This window comes from Pteropus medius, unplaced genomic scaffold (assembly GCF_902729225.1).
Source record: "Pteropus medius unplaced genomic scaffold, Ma_sr-lr_union100, whole genome shotgun sequence".
Taxonomy (NCBI): Eukaryota; Metazoa; Chordata; class Mammalia; order Chiroptera; family Pteropodidae; genus Pteropus; species Pteropus medius.
In genome coordinates this window covers 11,539,484-11,558,161 of record NW_024351073.1, presented here as the reverse complement: position 1 = coordinate 11,558,161, position 18,678 = coordinate 11,539,484, and the positions used below count along the sequence as shown (strand labels likewise).

Sequence of the window (18,678 nt, the reverse complement as noted above, 5' to 3'; positions counted from 1 at the left end):
TTGGAGTAATAAAACTATTCTTACTGTAATGGTGAGTACATGACATGATGCATTTGTTAAAATCCACAGAACTTCATGGCACAAAGAGTAAAATGTTTATGTATGCAAATTTTAAAATATCATTTAGGAGATCTGGGCTTCTGAGAATGGAATCTAGAACATGACCAAACAATCTATTTGTTACGAGTATATGAACAACCTCACTGAAGGGAATCAGGAGAAAAAGTACGATCTAAGTAATTTTGCAAATGAGTGAATTCTGTAAGACTAATGGCAAAAGCAACTGTAATAAGCATTGTACTCTAGCTGATAAAGCTGTTTCACATGAGAGTGATGGTTAATAACTCTATTACCCTCATATAGTGTACCATAATTGAACAAATAACAGATTGTGGGAGCCAGGTTTCATACCAATGATGTGAGAAATTAGAATTAAGCAAAAGAAGAAGGCCGGAAAGATCCGTGTGGTAAGATATTAGAGTTGGAGACATCAGTATGAACTCATGTTTAGCTTAATGTAGATACAGAAGGTTGCATACAGCAATAAATATCGATATGTGTATCTATGGAGGCTATATCTATACACATGTAAATGCCCTTGTTTTATCAACTGAGATCGCTTAGAAGCACTGATACCCTGGTTATAAGGAGCGTGTCTAACACCCAGATCTTGGTGCTTAATGCCATTCTCCATGAAAAAGAACCAGGGTTCCCCAAAAAGAAAAAAAAAAAAAAGATTGGTTCTATGACTGAGGCAGGAAATACATAAGATAGGCCTGAAACATCATGTAGTGCCAGAAAGTAAGGGAGTGTTCAATATATATATACATATGAAAAGATGTTCAACATCATATGTCATTTAGCAATTGAAAATTAAAGCAACAATGAAATGAGAATGACTAAAACCCAAAACACTTATACCACCAAACGCTTCCAGAGATGAGGAACTATGGTAATTCCCATTCATTGCTGGTCAGAATGCAGAACAGCGCAGCCACTTTAGAGGCAGTTTGTAGTTTCCTGCAAAGATGAACATACAACACAGGAATCGTTCTTCTAGGTATTTACCCAAATTAGTTAAAAATTTATGCCCACCCCAAAACCTGCATTAGAAAGCTTGTAACAAATTTATTCTTAGTTGCCCCAAATTAGAAATAACCAAGATGTTCTTCAATTAAGTGAATCAATAAACAAACTAGTACACCCATACAGTGGAACACTATCCAGCGATAAAAAGATAAGCACTATCGAGTCACATGAGACATGGAGGGATCTTAAATGCATATTGCTAAGTGAAAGACAAGAGTTTGAAAAGGCTGTATGATTCCAACTATATGACATTCTAGAGAAGGAAAAATGTAGAAACAGAACAATCCTCCAGGGGTTTAGGTCAGAGAGTGAGAGGAATAAATAGTTGGAGCACAGGGGATATTTAGGGTAGCAAAGTATTCTGTATGAATCTTTAATAGTGAATACAACATGTTATACATTTGTCAAAACCCATAGAATGTACAACTCAAAAAGTAAACCCTATTGTTCCCTTTGGGCTTTAGTTAATAATGTGTCAAGATTGGCTCATCGATTACAACAATATACCCCACTAATGCAAAATGTTAATAATGAGGGAGACTGGGTAAGTGGAGAAAAGAGAAATCTGAGAATGCTCTATGTTTTCTGCTCCATTATTTTGTAACCCTAAAACTTCTCTTACAAAAACCCTCTGTTAATTTTAAATAAACAAACAAACAAATAAACCATAAACACACATATATATGTACACGTAATTTATGAAGTATATTAAAGGGGTATGGAAGCCAACTAAAAAAGGTCCGAGTAGCCAAAGCTAGAATGTTTTGAGCAATAAAATACATAAAATACTGTATTATAACCCAAAGTATTAAATATATGGTCATGGGTTCCTACTGATAAACATAAATCATTGAATTAATCAATAATGGGGAAAGGACACAAATCTCCAGTGACAAAGAATTCCAAATAATTTATGTAGATACTTTTTCCTCAGGGTGGCATATAACTTCTCATCCCTTAAGTTTAGGCTGTGTACAATGAGTCTCTTCCAAAAAATACAGTAAGGAATGAGAATGGGGAAAGGTATATGAGTAACTTTACAGTGGACCAACCTAAAAAATATTACCTAACAGGTCTTCAAGATCAACACAAACAATAATAAGTCAGGCTGATAGTATATATTTTATGATGTGATGAAAATGGCATTTTATCTTTCTGGTCTTCTCAAATATACATAACTTCAGTCTAATTATGAGAAAAAATATTAGACAATTCCACTTGAGGGACATTCTACAAAATCCTTGATTAGGGTTTTGCAAAACAGTCACAGCTATCAAAAATACTCAAGAAACTGTCATAACCAAGAGAAGCCTAAAGACATATAGCTACTACAAGTAATACGGTATCCTGAATGTGATCCTGGAACAGAAAAAAAAGATATTGGGGGGGGGGGCGGGAAACAAAGAAATATAAAAATGCATGAACTTTAGTTAATTATAGTGCATTGATATTGCTCCATTAACTGTAACAAAGATTCCATACTAACATAAGATCTTAGTCATTAATAGGGGAAACTGGATGTGGAGTGTATAGGAAATATTTTACTATCTTTGCAATTTCTATATCTAAAATTGTTCTAAAATAAAAAGCTTATTTACAAGTATTTTACTTCTTTTTAAAATTCAATTAAATAAATAAATATGCAAACCAAGAATATATATGCAAGATATTTTATTCAAGACATATAAAGATTTCTTACAAGCTAATAGTAATAACAAAAAACAATGAAGTTGGTCAAAAAAACATAAAAGAAATGATATAAAGACCAAAATGAAATTATATGAAAGGCCAATAAACAACTGAATAAGTACTGAACATCAATAGGCATCAGAGAAATGCATATTAAGCTACCTCATAGCTAATAAAAAAAAAAGTAAAAATAAAAATACTGTAAGCACCAAATTTTTACAAGGATTGGAGTCACTGAATCTCACAAACATTGCTTCTGGGAATGTAAAATGCTTCAACAACTTTGGAAAACTGTTTGGCAATGTATTATAAAGTTAAGGATACAAGTATCCTATAATGTAGCAAACATACTCTAAGTATTCCACCAAGTGAAATAAACATCTAAGTCCACCAAAAAACCTTGTTCATGAGTGTTCATTAGCAATTTTATCAATAATGGACAAAAACCAACAGCTCAAAATCCCATCAAATAGGTAATGGATGAAGTAATTGGAGTATATTCATGACCCATCGTTAATACAATGCTATAATTCTCTGCAATGAAAGGAATGGGCCCTTGGAACACACGAAACATGAAAATTCTCAAAACATTATGGTGAATAAAAAAGTTAGAAACAAAATAATACATACTCTATGCTTCGATTTATATGTAGTTCAGGAGCAAGAAAAACTAATTCTGTGGACTGAAAGTAGGCATAAAAAATTTTTTTCCAGAGGATGGAAACATGTTTTTGTCTTAATTGTTTTGGTGCTAACATAGGTGTTGCATTTATAAAAACTCATTGAATTAAGTTCTTTGTAATTTATTGTATGTAAAGTTTATCTTAATGTAATATTTGTCATATTTGATAAAGAACTATTAAACTGTGTTGTTTTAGATGTCTATGGTAAATACTGAAAAACAATTTATTTTTGCCACAGTTCATATGATTCATTTGAAGTTGATGACAGAACTCTTTTTTTGAAGATTGCAAGATATAGCATGTTTTTATAAATCATGCATTCACTAGAGATGACATTTAAAATATCTATATACGCTTATGTTTTAAGGTTTTACTTTATTACCCTCCAATTATGTAACAGCGGTACTTAAAATGTGCAGTTTTTTTTTTCCTAGAAAAGAGAAAAATCCTGCAATTCATACTGAGAAACTGAAGGCACAAAAAAATAATGAGTGAGATGTTCTAAGTCTCCTATTTTTAAGACTAGTAGTTGTATTCCAGGGGAAGAGATGTCAAAGTGTATACAACAACAACAACAAAAGGATTAAAAATGTACTATAGAACTGAGGGCAGGAAAAGGACAGAAGGTCTAGAATGACAACTACAATTTGTAGGTTGCAGTACAATTTACACATTAGTAAGAGCTTACCTGGATTATATGGTTATGTCCCTCAGGCAAAGTGCTCCTTATGGAGGGCAGATGGCATGCTATTTCTCAGGTGTCAGAATCTAGGAATGTCTGTTTTACTCAGTTTATTTTAAATAAACATTTCTCCTTCTACTGAAATATTACACTATATACTGCAAAAAGCAGAAGGGATGATGATGCAGCATAAAAATTTGAAACAGCAATAAGAAGCCAGGGCAGCAGGTGCACTTGGCTAAAGAATGGAAAAGGCACAGTGTGGCACAGACAGTGGGAGATCAGAAGAAATGCACAGGCATTTTATAGGGAGGAGAAGTTAGTAACAAATGGGTTTGAAAAGAGAGCACAACAACATGATCTTGGATTAGGTGCTGAGAACAGAACTAGTATTTATTTAGGGTAGAAAGTTAAGTGCACATGTCCAAAACAAAAGCAAAGCAAAAGATAAAAACGGTTGAGTTAGAGTTTCATTATCATTATCATATGCAATTACAGACAGAATCAAAACTACCAATATATTAATGCATAGGTGGGCAAATCTGGCCAGTGACCTGTTTAGTATAGAATGTTTTCTACATTTTTAAATGGATGTAAAACAGCAAACAGAGACAAACAAACAAGGAAAATCCAAAGAAAAATGTGTAACAGAAACTGTGTGACTGCAAAGCTTAAAATATTTACTATCTATATCTTTACTGAAAAAAATTGTTCTCCCAATAAACTAGTCAGTTATTCAATATTTACTTAATCCAATTATTTATCTGACACATTTTCTTTCACTCATTAATAAATATTTTTAATGTCTACCATGTGCCAGACAGTATGTCACATGCTGGAGCAACGCTGAGGAAGATGACAGTGTAGGAAACTGTCTTCCTCTAGGTAAAGAGATCAAAGTCAACAAATACTTTGAAAATAAACAATTACAATAATGACAAGTTCTGAAAAGAAGCATATGCATTTTCTAACAGGGAGCATGTGACAAGAGACTTTGACCAAACTAGAAAACCATCAATGGATTCCACGAGAAAGTAATCACTAAATTGAGGGCTACAAGATAAAAATGAGCTAGTCGGGATGAAGTCGCTAGAAGAAGGAAGAATATTCCAGATAGAGCAGCATGTGTGAAAGCTTTCAGGAGTGAATGTGCTTTGATAAATTTAAGGGAAAAAAAAAAAGGTCAATCTATTTGGAACACAGAGAAGGGAACTAGAAAGAGAGTGAGGTGAGGTATGGCCAGAGAAAAAAGGAGGAATGAGATTTTGCAGTGTTCTCTGGACTATGAGTGGTTGACAATGTTTTATGTCCACTTAGCTCACAGATGGAGCTACTCTTACTCCTACTTTCTGCCTCCAGCCCAGAGGTCAACAGGAGACCCAGAGATCACCCAGTCCAGTGGTTGGCTCAGTGATCCATATGTAAACTATGCTGACACTATCTTATTGCTCCTTGGACATTTATCAGAATGATGTATCAGTAAACATACTTTGTCTTTCTCAGGAAACTCGAAGTGCAATGTCACGTGAGCCTGTAGATGCCACTGGCATCTTGAATCCATATGCAGAAGTCCGCCTGAGAATTAAGTCAATGAAAACAAAAACATTTCTGAGAGGAGGAAAAAAAATGAGTCAGATCCCTGAGGACATAATGGGAGCATCTATTCAGCCATGTCTGAAGAATATATCATTGGGTTTTTGTCAGCTTTGTGAAACAATAATTTAGTTGCTTACTAAATCTTTTGAGCTAGATTTTTGTTCCTGACAGCTGAGCATCCGTAAGCATGCTGAATTGTATAAACTCATAGTGGTGGTAATTTTACCCCACATTTCCTAAAGTGTTCTCAATTTTCTCATTTTGAGGCAAATGGGAGAAATGAAAGAAAGTGGTAATCTGTGCAAAAGGATTTTCTTCAGAATGTTTTTTGTTTCTCATGAAAGGAGAAAGGAAAAAAATACTTTGATGTATTTGTTCAATCAAAATATATTTATCAAGCACCTATTCTGTGCCTGACATTTTTCTAGGTGTTAAGAATTTAAAAGCAAAAAGAATTAAAAAAAAATCCCCTGCCCTCATGGAGTCCCTGTTTTAGTGAACTTACATTGAATTATAGAGACTACCTAAATTTAATATGTAAAATAAATCAAGAATAACAGTGCGACTCTACATATATTGAATAGAAAAACATTATGATTGGCTAACTTCAGCAATACAATTCAATTCCAATTTATATAATTGGAACTTAAAAGAAAATGAACCAATACATATAGCTCTGTCTTCTCATATATAACCATCTTTTTAAGACATAGGTACTAAAAACTAATTGTTCTGCTCTGATTTTCACAGACTTGAGCCCCTAAAATCTATATAATATTGCAAGATCTAGACGAATTGCTCTGATTCTCTTTAGACAAAAAATGGGGATTTGTATAACTGAGTCAGTGGTTTGAGAGGAGCCAATAGCCATTGTACCATATGTGACCTCGTTCTTTGGGGACAACTTCCCAGGTTGGATGATGCAGGAGTGGACAGTTGGTGTCATTTCTTTTCTTATTCACAGAAGTGTTCTCAGAGTTGAGTGTGGAGTCACAGTTCCTGCTAGTGCACCAGGGCCCTGATTCAAGAGGGCACTTGGACCACAGTGAAGGTTCTGGAGAAAAAGAAACCTAGTTTAAAGAGATAGTTAGAAGTCTGGCGTGACAATAGTTTGTGATTTGATCATACGTGGAAAGGAAGGGAGAAAAGGTTATTCTAAGCTTTTTTTTTTTTTTTAAAAAGGTAGCTGTTAAAGTAGAATTTCTGGGTGTGCACATGTCAAAAAGGTGGGATATGGATGATGAGATAGGAATTGAGTCAGAAACACTAACATTGTCACAACACTAAAATTTCCTTTGGGTTTGTTTGACCCTGCCTTTATTCTCTATCTCTATTTCTACTACCACCCTCAATAGGTTACAAACCCCTAGAAGGAAGAGACTAGGCTATGTTCACTAGATGATTCTTAGTGTTTAGAACCACACTTAAACCTTGTAGGCATTAGATGCATTTTTTTAACGTAAATGAATGAATGAATGAACAAGACTACCAACTGAATCCAATATGAAGGAACTAAGAACTTCTTTTATAATAAACATTAAACTGTATTTTTGGAGCCTCTGTTCTATACATGTTTTGTGTATAATTGCAATGTTTTAGTTGGCAAATAATTAAAACCATTAATCTTTCGTAGGGGTAGAGTATGCATCCATAAATATAGTATGATCTGGGCTGGAATGGGAAGAGGTGAGAGGGAGAATTACATCCAGAAACACTACAAATAGTTGAATCAGCATCTCCACCATTTAAAAGTATGTCAGTGTGTTAAACAGCAAAGTCGGAGGTCTTCGAAGGTTCCTCTTAAAATGCACCTCTGTTATTTACAGAAAAGGAGAGTGATAGAGACCAGCGTTTTTCCACTAACACATCAATGGCTCCTGACATAGTACTACAAATTCATTTACTAGAACAGCTCATTGCTAGATTAAATAGTGGAGTTCGGGCAGGAAGATATGGAAGGTCATAGAACAATAATGGAAACAAAAATGAGCAAATGTAATCCAAATTCAAGAAGTGTGAGAAAACGTAAGGTTTAACAAAAAGCCTGATTCTAAACCTAGGGAGCTCAAATGTGTTCAGTAATCATGTGTCACTCAGCTGATATTTAAAAGCGCAGACGTTAAGAATGCATTTAACCCCTAAATAAAGCATACTTTGAGTATATCAGCTGCGATAGTCCTAGATTGCCAATAGAGCTCAGATGCTTCTGTGTAGAGCAGTAACACTGGCAGTAGTCTGAAGGAAGTGAGGAAGTGTTCTCAATTCCTCCTAACACTGGAGGAAGATCTAGGACAAGTAGATACTAACTATTCCACAGCAGCCAGAGGGACACATGTACCGAAGGAATAGATTAGCTGGGAGGGTCAGTTCCGTCACGGAGGCCTGCGTGTCATGCTCACAGTGGATCAGGCATCCATCTGGAGCTACTGTCAATGGTTTAATGATCTTCTTATTTACTTCACTGAGTAGAATTTTGCACAGAGATGAAGTATATACGTAGAGTGTAGATCCCAGGAAATGATAATGGCTCTGTTTGGGGATAATCTAGGGTGTGTATGTCTACTACTGTAAAATAATTTGAATTTGTTCCACGGCTTTGCAAAGCATTATAAATAATATACCAAACAGATAATGAATATTATTTGTATACAAAATATAAAATGAGATCTGGATATATGAGACACTTTATGTAAAGAATAAGTAACTCATGCTCTTGACACATGTATCAAAATACCACTTGTTGGCACAATGTTGATTGTTGAGCACCTTTTCTTCAGAATTTATACTTTGTCCCCACACCAGGAATCATCACAGTAACATTTTTACTCTGTTTTCTCAGTTCTCATTCTGTCTTCTTCTGCCCTTTATTCTCTCTTTTTATTTGTGGATCTGATCGGTTTACAGGAAGGAAGAGAATCCGTGTCCTCCACAGGTTAACTAAAAAAGTTGAAAACTTATGGATTTAAAACAGCACAATTATTATGTAAATATTTCCACAAATGAAAAATATCCTTATATTTTAAGTTACAAAGAGTAAGTTAAAACTGTACAAATTAAGTGTAAGGTGATCTTTGTGTATTGCAAATTATATATTAAAGGAAATGCCACTTTTTTTACATTCTATTTCATTGCTTATGAAAACAGACCTATTTAAGACAGAGATCAGCAAATATTTTGTGTTATAATCTAGGCTAAATGATATGCTTGTGTATAGATTCTTTGTTGTATTAGTTTGGCTGAACTTTATGTTTCCCCCTGACATCTCGTTGGTTTCTAGCATATGTGTGTGCAATCACTAGCGTGTGACCTTCTACTATTTACCACTTAAATATCTGTTCCCTTGACTTTTGCTAGCTGTACTAAGTGATATTCCTAGGTATATTTTTGGTCCTGTCAGCAATTTAAATATCAGGAAGAACATAGCTGTGGATTTCTCAAAAATTCTCCTTTCTTTTCTCATTGAGTTAACCATCCTTCACTTGAATATAATTGATTAGGGGTCGAATGTATAATCTGATAATTGTTTATATTTAAAAATTTTCAATTTAATTTTAGTATGCAAACCATATGTCTTCAAAGAGAATAGATCCATGCAAAGAAGGGAGAGGGATAAGATGTTAAATGTTTGAGACGAAGTGCTTTAAGATAGTCGCATGGTAAAATCTGTTGTGTTTTCTGCTTATTTTTCCCCTTGCCCAAAACAAAATATTCTGCACTAGTTGTAATATGAAGTAAACAGCAGCATTAATGGGATTTTTTGGCCCTCATCAGGACAGAAAAAAAAGTCAGAAGCTCTAAAGTACTAACTTCTACAAAGTTAATTTCCTTTAGAAGTTATATTAACTCCTTCAGTCACAAGGGCATTATTTACTCTTGAGTGTGTTATTCCTCTCTTTATAAATATTCCTCCAGTGGTCCTAAATAGTGATCAAAATCTTGAAATATAAAATGAACCTAAATTGTTAAAGTATATAAAAAAGTAATTTAGATATGTGAAGAATATGGCTTGAAACATTACAATGAGCATTTCTTTTCTTTCTGACTGACCTTTTTTTTTTTTTTTAACTACATTTTCCTTTCCTTGAACAGGATTTTAACCGGGACACTAATAGTCTCACTTTTACTATCTAATGATAACTATATTCAGATGCAATGGTCTTTGACAAATTGAATTCTAATGTTTAATATATTCAGAATCTCTTTGTTCTGAGTGTGGGCAGATGGAATCCCCTGCTTTAAGCAGACAGCAGAATAGGTTGCAATGTGGTACTGATTGTTATTTTAAAAACATTTATGATATCTGATCTACTTTTATACTCCAGATGAGCTTGGGACACTTGTCTGGGTTTCATTATTTTAAAATTTCTAAACTTTTCCTATTAACTCAGTCTAGAGCTCATAGAATATGAGTCTACTAGATTGAGTTAGTGTTCCTTTAATTTGAGGCCTCATATATTTTCTTAATTATAAAATGTTGTAGTCATTTTTGCTAAAATGTTGCTACTCTCGCTGTTCAGTCTTTTGAATTCTTGTTATATTTATCTTAAGGCCCTCAATTTTCTTTTAAACACACACACACACTAATATCTCCACCACTTCTGTATTCATTTTATATACATATATACATTATATAAACATAACTTTAATTTCTTTCTGTTTGTGTTTATAATACAATTTTTGTTGATATTATGTTCTCTTAAATTATTCATCCATTTCCTTTGAAGATCAAAATACACTTTAATAAAAATAAATTTTATGTAGTTACTTAATTTAATTTGGAGTATACCGACTAGGTTTTCTTTCATGATATTGTATCATTCACGTGTTTTTGTGGTTGCAACTCATTCTAGATATAAATTAATTTTCCCTTTTACTTCTCTATTTCTCTGTGTTTTACTTTCTCTGTCTAGAAGTTTTAGCAATGACTTCAACTAACTTCAGTTCCTATTAATACAAAAGCTGTTTGGGGACATTGTCACTTGGTGATAGTGAATACTGTAGAGTCAATCACCAAGCAATCATGGTGATTTGTTTCAACTCCCATCTCCCAAAACTCCCCAATAATTCATAGCTTCAGGGAGTGATAAGCAGAAGCTTTTCTTATTCACTTCTTATGAAGTGTTTTTTGCCCCTGATACCTGTGTCAGAGTGGGGAGCCTTGTTTTGCTCCTGTGCCTTAAATAGAATTATTTACTTTTATTACATAGGGAACCTTTCCTCTGTTCTCTGTTGTCTGCCTACTGAAGGTTGGGAGGCTTAAAACTTCAGAACCACAGTTGATTTATGGTTATATTCTGATTATAGATTATGGAAATATTTATGTTATAACTGAACTCAGTGTTTTTCTAAATCTTGTTATTAATTTGTTCTGTGTGTGTGTGTGTGTATGTGTGTGTGTGCGTGTGCGCGTGTGAGTGCACATCTGGTGTGTTTTGGAATTTTCTTCAATATGTGGTCTTAGAGCATAATCCTGATAGAAAATCATGTAGACTGCCATTATCTAATAAAATTTATGTATATATTGAAATTATGCCACTGTATGTGTAAATAAAGCTACTTTGAAGTCAATAAGAACTAGGCTGCATATATAAAAACATTAGTACTATAAGATTTTTATAGAAAATTGTGTATGTTTTCCTCTGTTAATCTTATTTTGGGCGACATAATAACATCACTCATAAACTGACATTATTTAGATAATTGGCTTATATATTTTCTCAGCAAGAAATTAGCACTAATTGAAGCAAACGTCTTACCTGTTGATTTTGTTCTTTAAAACATTATAGGTGAGATAATCCAAAAATGACCTTAAAGTTATTTATATATAATGTAGTGCTCTCATATATGTTTTTTCCTAGGTAAAGTATCTGAATAAGTGATAATTATTTAGAGATTTTTAAGATCACTAAAATACTTGCCTTCAATGATATCAGGACTGCTTAGATAACGTTTTTCTTGGCAAAAACTTGTGTACTCCTCTTTATCCAAGATTAACTGAATTTGATGTTTTCTTCCTACTTTTATTATTTCTGCTTAGGCTAATTAAAGGAGTTACTGATCTTCCTAATTGGATAAAAGGTATATAGGACTTTAACTCTTTTGTACTATAAATAGAATCCTATACTATCTTTCACAATATTACTTGAAAGGTACAAATTACTATGCTTTGTTCTCTGAGTATCTAATTTCCATAATGTTATAAATATATTCTCAAATTGAGAGTCATATGAAAATCAGATAGCCAAGAATCCAGTAACTTTAGTCATTCTATCTATCTATCTATCTATCTATCTATCTATCTATCTATCTATATACATATTTGTTTTTAATTTTGTGGAAGTTGAATAAATATTTCGATTTTTACCAAAAAAAAGTTTAAATGCCCTCTTCTCCAAAATGACTAAAGTTAACACCAATGTCATTGCATCAAAAGACACAAATAGATATTGACTTTGTCATTAACACAGTTACTATGTTTTCATTCATATAAACATACATATTTCTAAAGCGTTATAAAAAATGAGTTTAATAGCTAAAATGTTTCAGAATAGAACAAATTGTAAGATTTGTCCTCTCTGACATGAAAACATAGAAGCTACGGAATTAAAATAGTATGACATGGTTAAAAATAGTTATGAGGAGTTAATGGAATAAAATAGATTATTGTAATTTAGAAATTATCATAAATAAATATGGGAAAGATAACTATTCAAAACAAGAAGACAATAAACAAACTCATTAATAAATGGGCAAAGAACCTAAACAGATACTTTTTCGTGGAAGACATACAATTGGGCAACAGATATATAAAACAATGCTCAACATCACTAGCTATAAAGAAAATGCAAATCAAAACTATGAGACATCATTTCAAACCCATTAAAATGGCTATTATCAATACGAGAGAAAAAATAACAAATGTTGGAGAGGATGTGAAGAAAAGGGAACCCTCGTGAACTGCCGATGGGAATGTAAATTTTAGCAGCCACTATCGAAGACAGTATGGAAGTTCCTCAAAAAATTAAGAATAGAGCTACCTTATGACCCAGAAATCCCTCTTCTGAGTATCTATCTGAAAAATATGAAAACACATATTTGTAGATATATATGTACCCCATGTTCATTTCAGTATTATTTATAATACAACCCAAATGACCTTTGCCAGATGATTGGATATTATTATTATTAAATAGAGGCACAAAGAGGTTCAAAACTTGTTTAAGTTTTCATAATCAGTGGAGTTGGAAGAGCCAGTATTTATTCAAGCTATCTGGATCTAGAAGACAAGTTCTCAACCACAACACAGTGCTTGTAAGTTTCATTAATAATATCTATCAATTATGAACACTACAGTTTGTCAGACATTACAGTAATAACTTACACATGGCACACCAGGTAATCTTTAGAGTAGAATTCATATTCTTCTTGGACTAGACCAGAAAACCAAAATTCAAATGATTTAAGTAAATTCCCAAAGTTGACAGGACTGCTAAGCAATGTAACTGGGTGTGAAATCCCAAACTCTTGGAGTTTCATGTCATTTTTAACTTTGGCTTATTGTCTTTCATTCTCTCTTTAAAGCAAAGTTAGAATATACATAACTCTCTACTAAGGAAATAAGAAGTGGAGACAGTATTTTTTATTCATGAATGTACTTGGCAACCATGGCTGCAAAAAAGATAGAAGCAATTTACATATCTAACTATACAGAATTATTATATCTAAATACTGACTAAAATGTAGCTATTGAAATTCAGGTATTCAAAGAATATTTAATGACATATATGTGTGTTCGTTTTCTTCATATACTTGTGCAACAGAGAGACAATGATGGAAGGTTCACGAAAACAGCAGTGAGTAGTGAAATATTTTATAATCTAATTTATTTTTTTCTTTGTAATTTTTCTACTTATTAAAGTTTACCATTTTCTGATATTTATGTTGGTTATGTGACCTAGGAAATAAGAAGAATGATAGACATAATATCAGTAAGCCAAAAATGAAAATTAAATAATTAAATAAGTAAAAACTTAAAAAAAAAAAAGATTTATTTCTTCTCAAATAATGAACATCTCAAGGCAATTGGGCAGTCCATTGAATCTCTAATTTAGAGCAGTTTTGGATGTTTCTGACAGTGTTCAGATTTTGTTTTCATCCTCTGAGATACTGAGATTCACTAGGGAAACCTAGCATTCCAAATGTGTTAGAAAATACATAATGTGTCAACACATTGTGACATGGGAGTGATACTAGTAAAAGCTGTTTAGGTCTATTAATAACACAAAACCAGTAATATCAGGGAAAATATGAGAACATTGCAGGTTTTCTTTTTTCTTTTTGTTTTGTGCTTATTTGCATCTGTAGTATTATTCTATAAATTAAGAAAAATGGTATATTTTTCTGACATATGAAGATTTGTATGGAAATTTCTCCTTTATTTGGAGCTAGTGATTTGTAAATTATATCTAGAACTATTTTATCCATGCATTTTTCTCACTCATATTTCCTCCCTTTTCTCTATTGTATCATCTCTAATGCTACCATATAAATGACAAATGAAAGAGTAATTAGCAAAATTTGTAATTTGGTTTATGAAATTTGTCAACTGATTTGCTGTTTCTGACTTCATCTTTTCATAAAGTGGTAGAGAAAGGAGAAAATAAGAGCAACAGATAAGTGAATTTGACCTTACTAAAACATGTCCAAAGTAGGAATTGTTCACAGATATAAATATTCAATTGATTTCTTTTTTGGTTCATGGATGAAATAATTAACCTACTTCTTCCAACTTCACATCCATTACTGAAGAGGATAAATTGCACAGAAAATGTGCTTATGTTTCTTTGCTTCACTGAATTATTATTAATCATTTTTATTGCTATTTCTTAAATTTAACCTCATTTAGATGCATCACGTATGTCTTTTAAAAAAAAAACAAAAAAACTACTGATTGAACTCTGAAGATTCTGATCTTGGCTAATACATTCAGTTGCTTCCATTTTTGTCAATAAACATTTTGGAGAGATGACAGCAAAACCTGTCTGGATGTATACTGATTATTGTGGTTTCTACAGAAATATGTGTAATAAATGTGAAATATGACAAGGTGACCCAGTGACAGTGATGGTAGTGATAACAAGTGAACTAGAAATCTCAGCACAGTTGTCAACTCCATTTAGTGAGGCAAAAGAAAGTTCTGCGAGATTTTTTCCCTTGTTTTTCATTCAATTTCCTCTTTCATTATTATAAATTGAAATTAACTTATTTTCTCAATCTCCTCTTTAATATGCTAAGATATGTCAAATGTGCCCAGTTGCCTTGAACAATTGGAATACATCCTATTTTAATCTAATTGATTATATTGATCCCATTCCACTCCTCAAACAACACAGCCAAAAATACTCCATCCATTTCTGCAAATGAAACCTCTAGGTGAAGGTTAATTACAAGGCTTGTAAATGAAACAAGTGAAAAGAGACAATGGTCAATTGAAAATAGACCCTAATAGAATAAGAGAAAATAGAATTTTCTCTTACAACATAAGGGTTGGAATTATAAGCCACAGATGCCAGTTCCCAGTTCCCCATGCCAGCTGAGGGTACATTTGATTCCATTCTTTCCCATTGGATTTGAAAACTGCTTAATTATCCTTGTATTCTAATGACTGTGTTTGCAGCGAGGCACTGAGACCTAAATCCTTTCTCTGATGCAGAGATGGGTTCAGTTTATTTGTCTAAAGAAAGGACTATTCTTATGCAGATACATGTTAGACTTTGATATAGTAAGAAAAAGACATTTACATCCTGCCAATTACAAAAGTATGAAGTAAAAGTAAGTCTGTTCCGTGTGTGTGTGTGTGTGTGTGTGTGTGTGTGTGTGTGTGTAGAGGAGATTGGAGAGAGAGAAGCAAATTGGCACTTTTTCAGGGACAGTCTAGCTATTTGCTATTCCACAGTTGCTTCAAGAGTCTGCGGTGGCAGCTGGTAGTGCTTCACTGATGGCCATGCTTCCAGGAAACAGCAGAGAGCTAAGACTTAACCTAAAACAATAAACTCAATCCTATTAACAAAGTACTGCCCGCCCCAACCCCACATACCGATCCCCTTCCAGAAAACATCTGTCTTGCTGGTCTTCCATTTGTATGCATAAAGTCACTTCTAAAGTTCACAGCTTCCTGAGCATTTTTCTATTCTCTATTTAAAAATGTGTTTTTCCCACCATCATCTGACAACCTTTCAGCAGCAGAAGTTGTGCATACAATTTAGTTCTATTGTCTCTGTCAAGAATACTCTGCTCACATACCAAGCAATGAAGAACATGCATAACTAATGAGGAATGAAATTTATTGGGGAAATACTATGAAATAAGATAATGCCTTTAGAGAAATTTAGCATTAATCTCATTCACCTTCCAATTTCCTGTTTTCTGCCGGCATAGTTTATTTTATTTTACTTTTCTTCCAGGGTATTTACCAGTTTTTCTTTCCTGTATGTTTTTTTTTCCCCCACTACAGGAATCCTGCCTCCACTCATATCGCACATTCATCCACTTCAGTTAATTAAATGCTTATCAAGACCTATTGATCATCACCACTGCTTCCCCTACCTTTTATCTTCCCTGTTGAAACCCATGTTCTTAATGAAATATATTTTCGTTAAGAGTATTTCTTTGAGAATTATCTTCAGATAGATTCCTACAAGGTACTTTCTTTTCAGTTTTGTCATTGTTTGAAATGCCTTTCTTTTGCCTGACTCGTTCGGTATGTTGGTTTGGGGCATGATAGTTGAATCATGAGAAGTCAATTTATAACAAAAAAAATTCTTGCTCATTTGTAATCAGTTGTTATTGGCTAGAAGACTATTCTTTTTTTTTTTTAATTCATGAAGATAGGATTTTACCAAAATATTGCCTCTTTCTCTCTGTTCCTTTTCCAGCAACAAATTTTAATACATAGTAGACACATGGAAAATATTCAAGATATATGAATGAATACATTTTTAGTGACTGCTAATGATAGCTACTCTTGGATTTAAAAAAAAAATAAGCATCCTTACCCCTTTGCTCATTAAGTTTAGAGTATAAGAGGACAGTTACAGATTTAAATATGATAAATACTAAGTTGCAGCTGTTTAAAGATTCAATAAAGTTCTCTCTGTGGAAGTAGATAAAATATTTGTTTTAACAGATTGCATAAAAGTTGACTGGGCTTTTCAGACAAACCTTATTTTTTATCCCTTGTTTACTTGAATTGTCATAATCCCAAATGTCTGAACCCTTTGCTTAGTAACAAAGAGATCACTGGGTGATATTCTACTTTGTATCCTTGTCTCCATCATTTAGGGCATCTAGTTGTTAGTGATTACCAAAACACAGAGAAAGCAAATTCACTGAACCTGAACCAGCATTCATGTCAATCTCCAATCTAGAAAAGATTTTAGGGTTTCATCCAGCTCACATGAGGAACTGAAGGGTCATCAGGTTTAGCAGTGGGAAGGAGTCAGAGATACTCCCAGACAGAAGAAGGAGTATATGGAAACACTAGAAGCAAGAAAGAGAAGAAAAACAGGTAAGAGATCATTAAGTACATGGAGCCATATTAAAAATATGAACTTGAATGCAACGAGGAGGCATTGAATGGAAACAAATTTATGATGCGAACTGCCCTGAATAATCACTCTAGGAGGCTCTACAGACAAGAGTGATGCTGGGTTGAATTGATGGTTACATGACAAACAGGCATGGAAAACATGTAATTCTTATTTTAGTGAAATGTTTTCCACTTAATCCAAAACAATAGCAATAAGGAAAACTGTCTAAAAAACAGTCTAATAGCTATAATAGAGCCACTAATTTTTTTTGGAACAAAGGGAAATATTCTTGTATATTTTTGTACTTGATTTGTATTCTGGCTGGTGTAAAACACATTAGTCCTTTTTAAAGGTTTAGTTTTTTTCCTTTTTCAAGAATCTCTTTTAAACACCATCATGTGGTGTGGGAGATTTCCTGAGACTTGCAGGACATCTGCTTAAGCTCTGAGATTTCTTTAAAAATAAAATAAACTGTGAGAACATTGGTCTGCCCAAAATGGACAAAAATCCCTGTCACAACAGAAAAGCATCTTTTTTATCAATACACTTTAGCACAGTTGGCTAGAGTATTTGTGAAACTTAAAAAATTAATATTTTCAGCTTATTTAGGAATTATCATTTAGAGTAGTAATTTAAATATTTATAGTTAAATATTTTAAGTGTAAATTAATATTAAGTTGTATAATTTTAAAATACACAGCTTTTGTGGTTCTTTCAGCATTGAGATCACAGTTTAAACTATTTTAACACATCTGATTCTGTTTAACCTCTCAGAGGTCAGAAAGTCTATTCAACTTGCATGTAATTTGTGAGGAGATATGCATATGTGTGTGTCCTGGGTTAGGCTGAAAGCTCCTTCAAGAAATAATACTTCAACACAATTTTTGTTTGCTTTTTTACTTCTAACATGAAAATAAAGGTTTACTACTACTTTTATGATGGATTGGTTAGCTGATTGGTATATCTCCTAGTTTTAGTATGTTCTAGCACTTTTTCAATTTTACTGGAATCCTGTTCCAGTACATTTGTCTTAATTTTCAAATAATATATGCACTTTTTTTAAATGAAAAAGTCAACTATCTTAGGATGGCTTAAAAATAATTTTAATTTTTTTTTCTACAAAGAAACCACACTCAACAGAGGCAAACATATTCAACAGTTTGTTATTAATTTTTAAAGATGTTATTTAGATTACTCTTGAATTATTAATTTTAGGCATTACTTGCTATTTGACACTTTCTTTCATCCAAAATATAATTAAAATAGAATATTATTTCCAGTCCTTCTCAGGATATAAGGTACTATTTTTAAAAAATTTTGTCATATGGTGATAGTTTCTACGTAAGATGAA

The 18,678-nt window shown here is 32.9% G+C and overlaps 1 long non-coding RNA gene across 1 annotated transcript in view; it reads left to right on the top strand.

Moving 5' to 3' along the window:
- The first annotated feature begins 17,004 nt into the window (after positions 1 to 17,004).
- Positions 17,005 to 18,678, top strand: part of LOC120586236 (uncharacterized) — a 66,718-nt gene continuing 65,044 nt past the window's right edge. The window contains exon 1 of the long non-coding RNA XR_005648647.1: positions 17,005 to 17,305. This is a non-coding gene — a long non-coding RNA (uncharacterized LOC120586236). The remainder of the gene's footprint in view (positions 17,306 to 18,678) is intronic.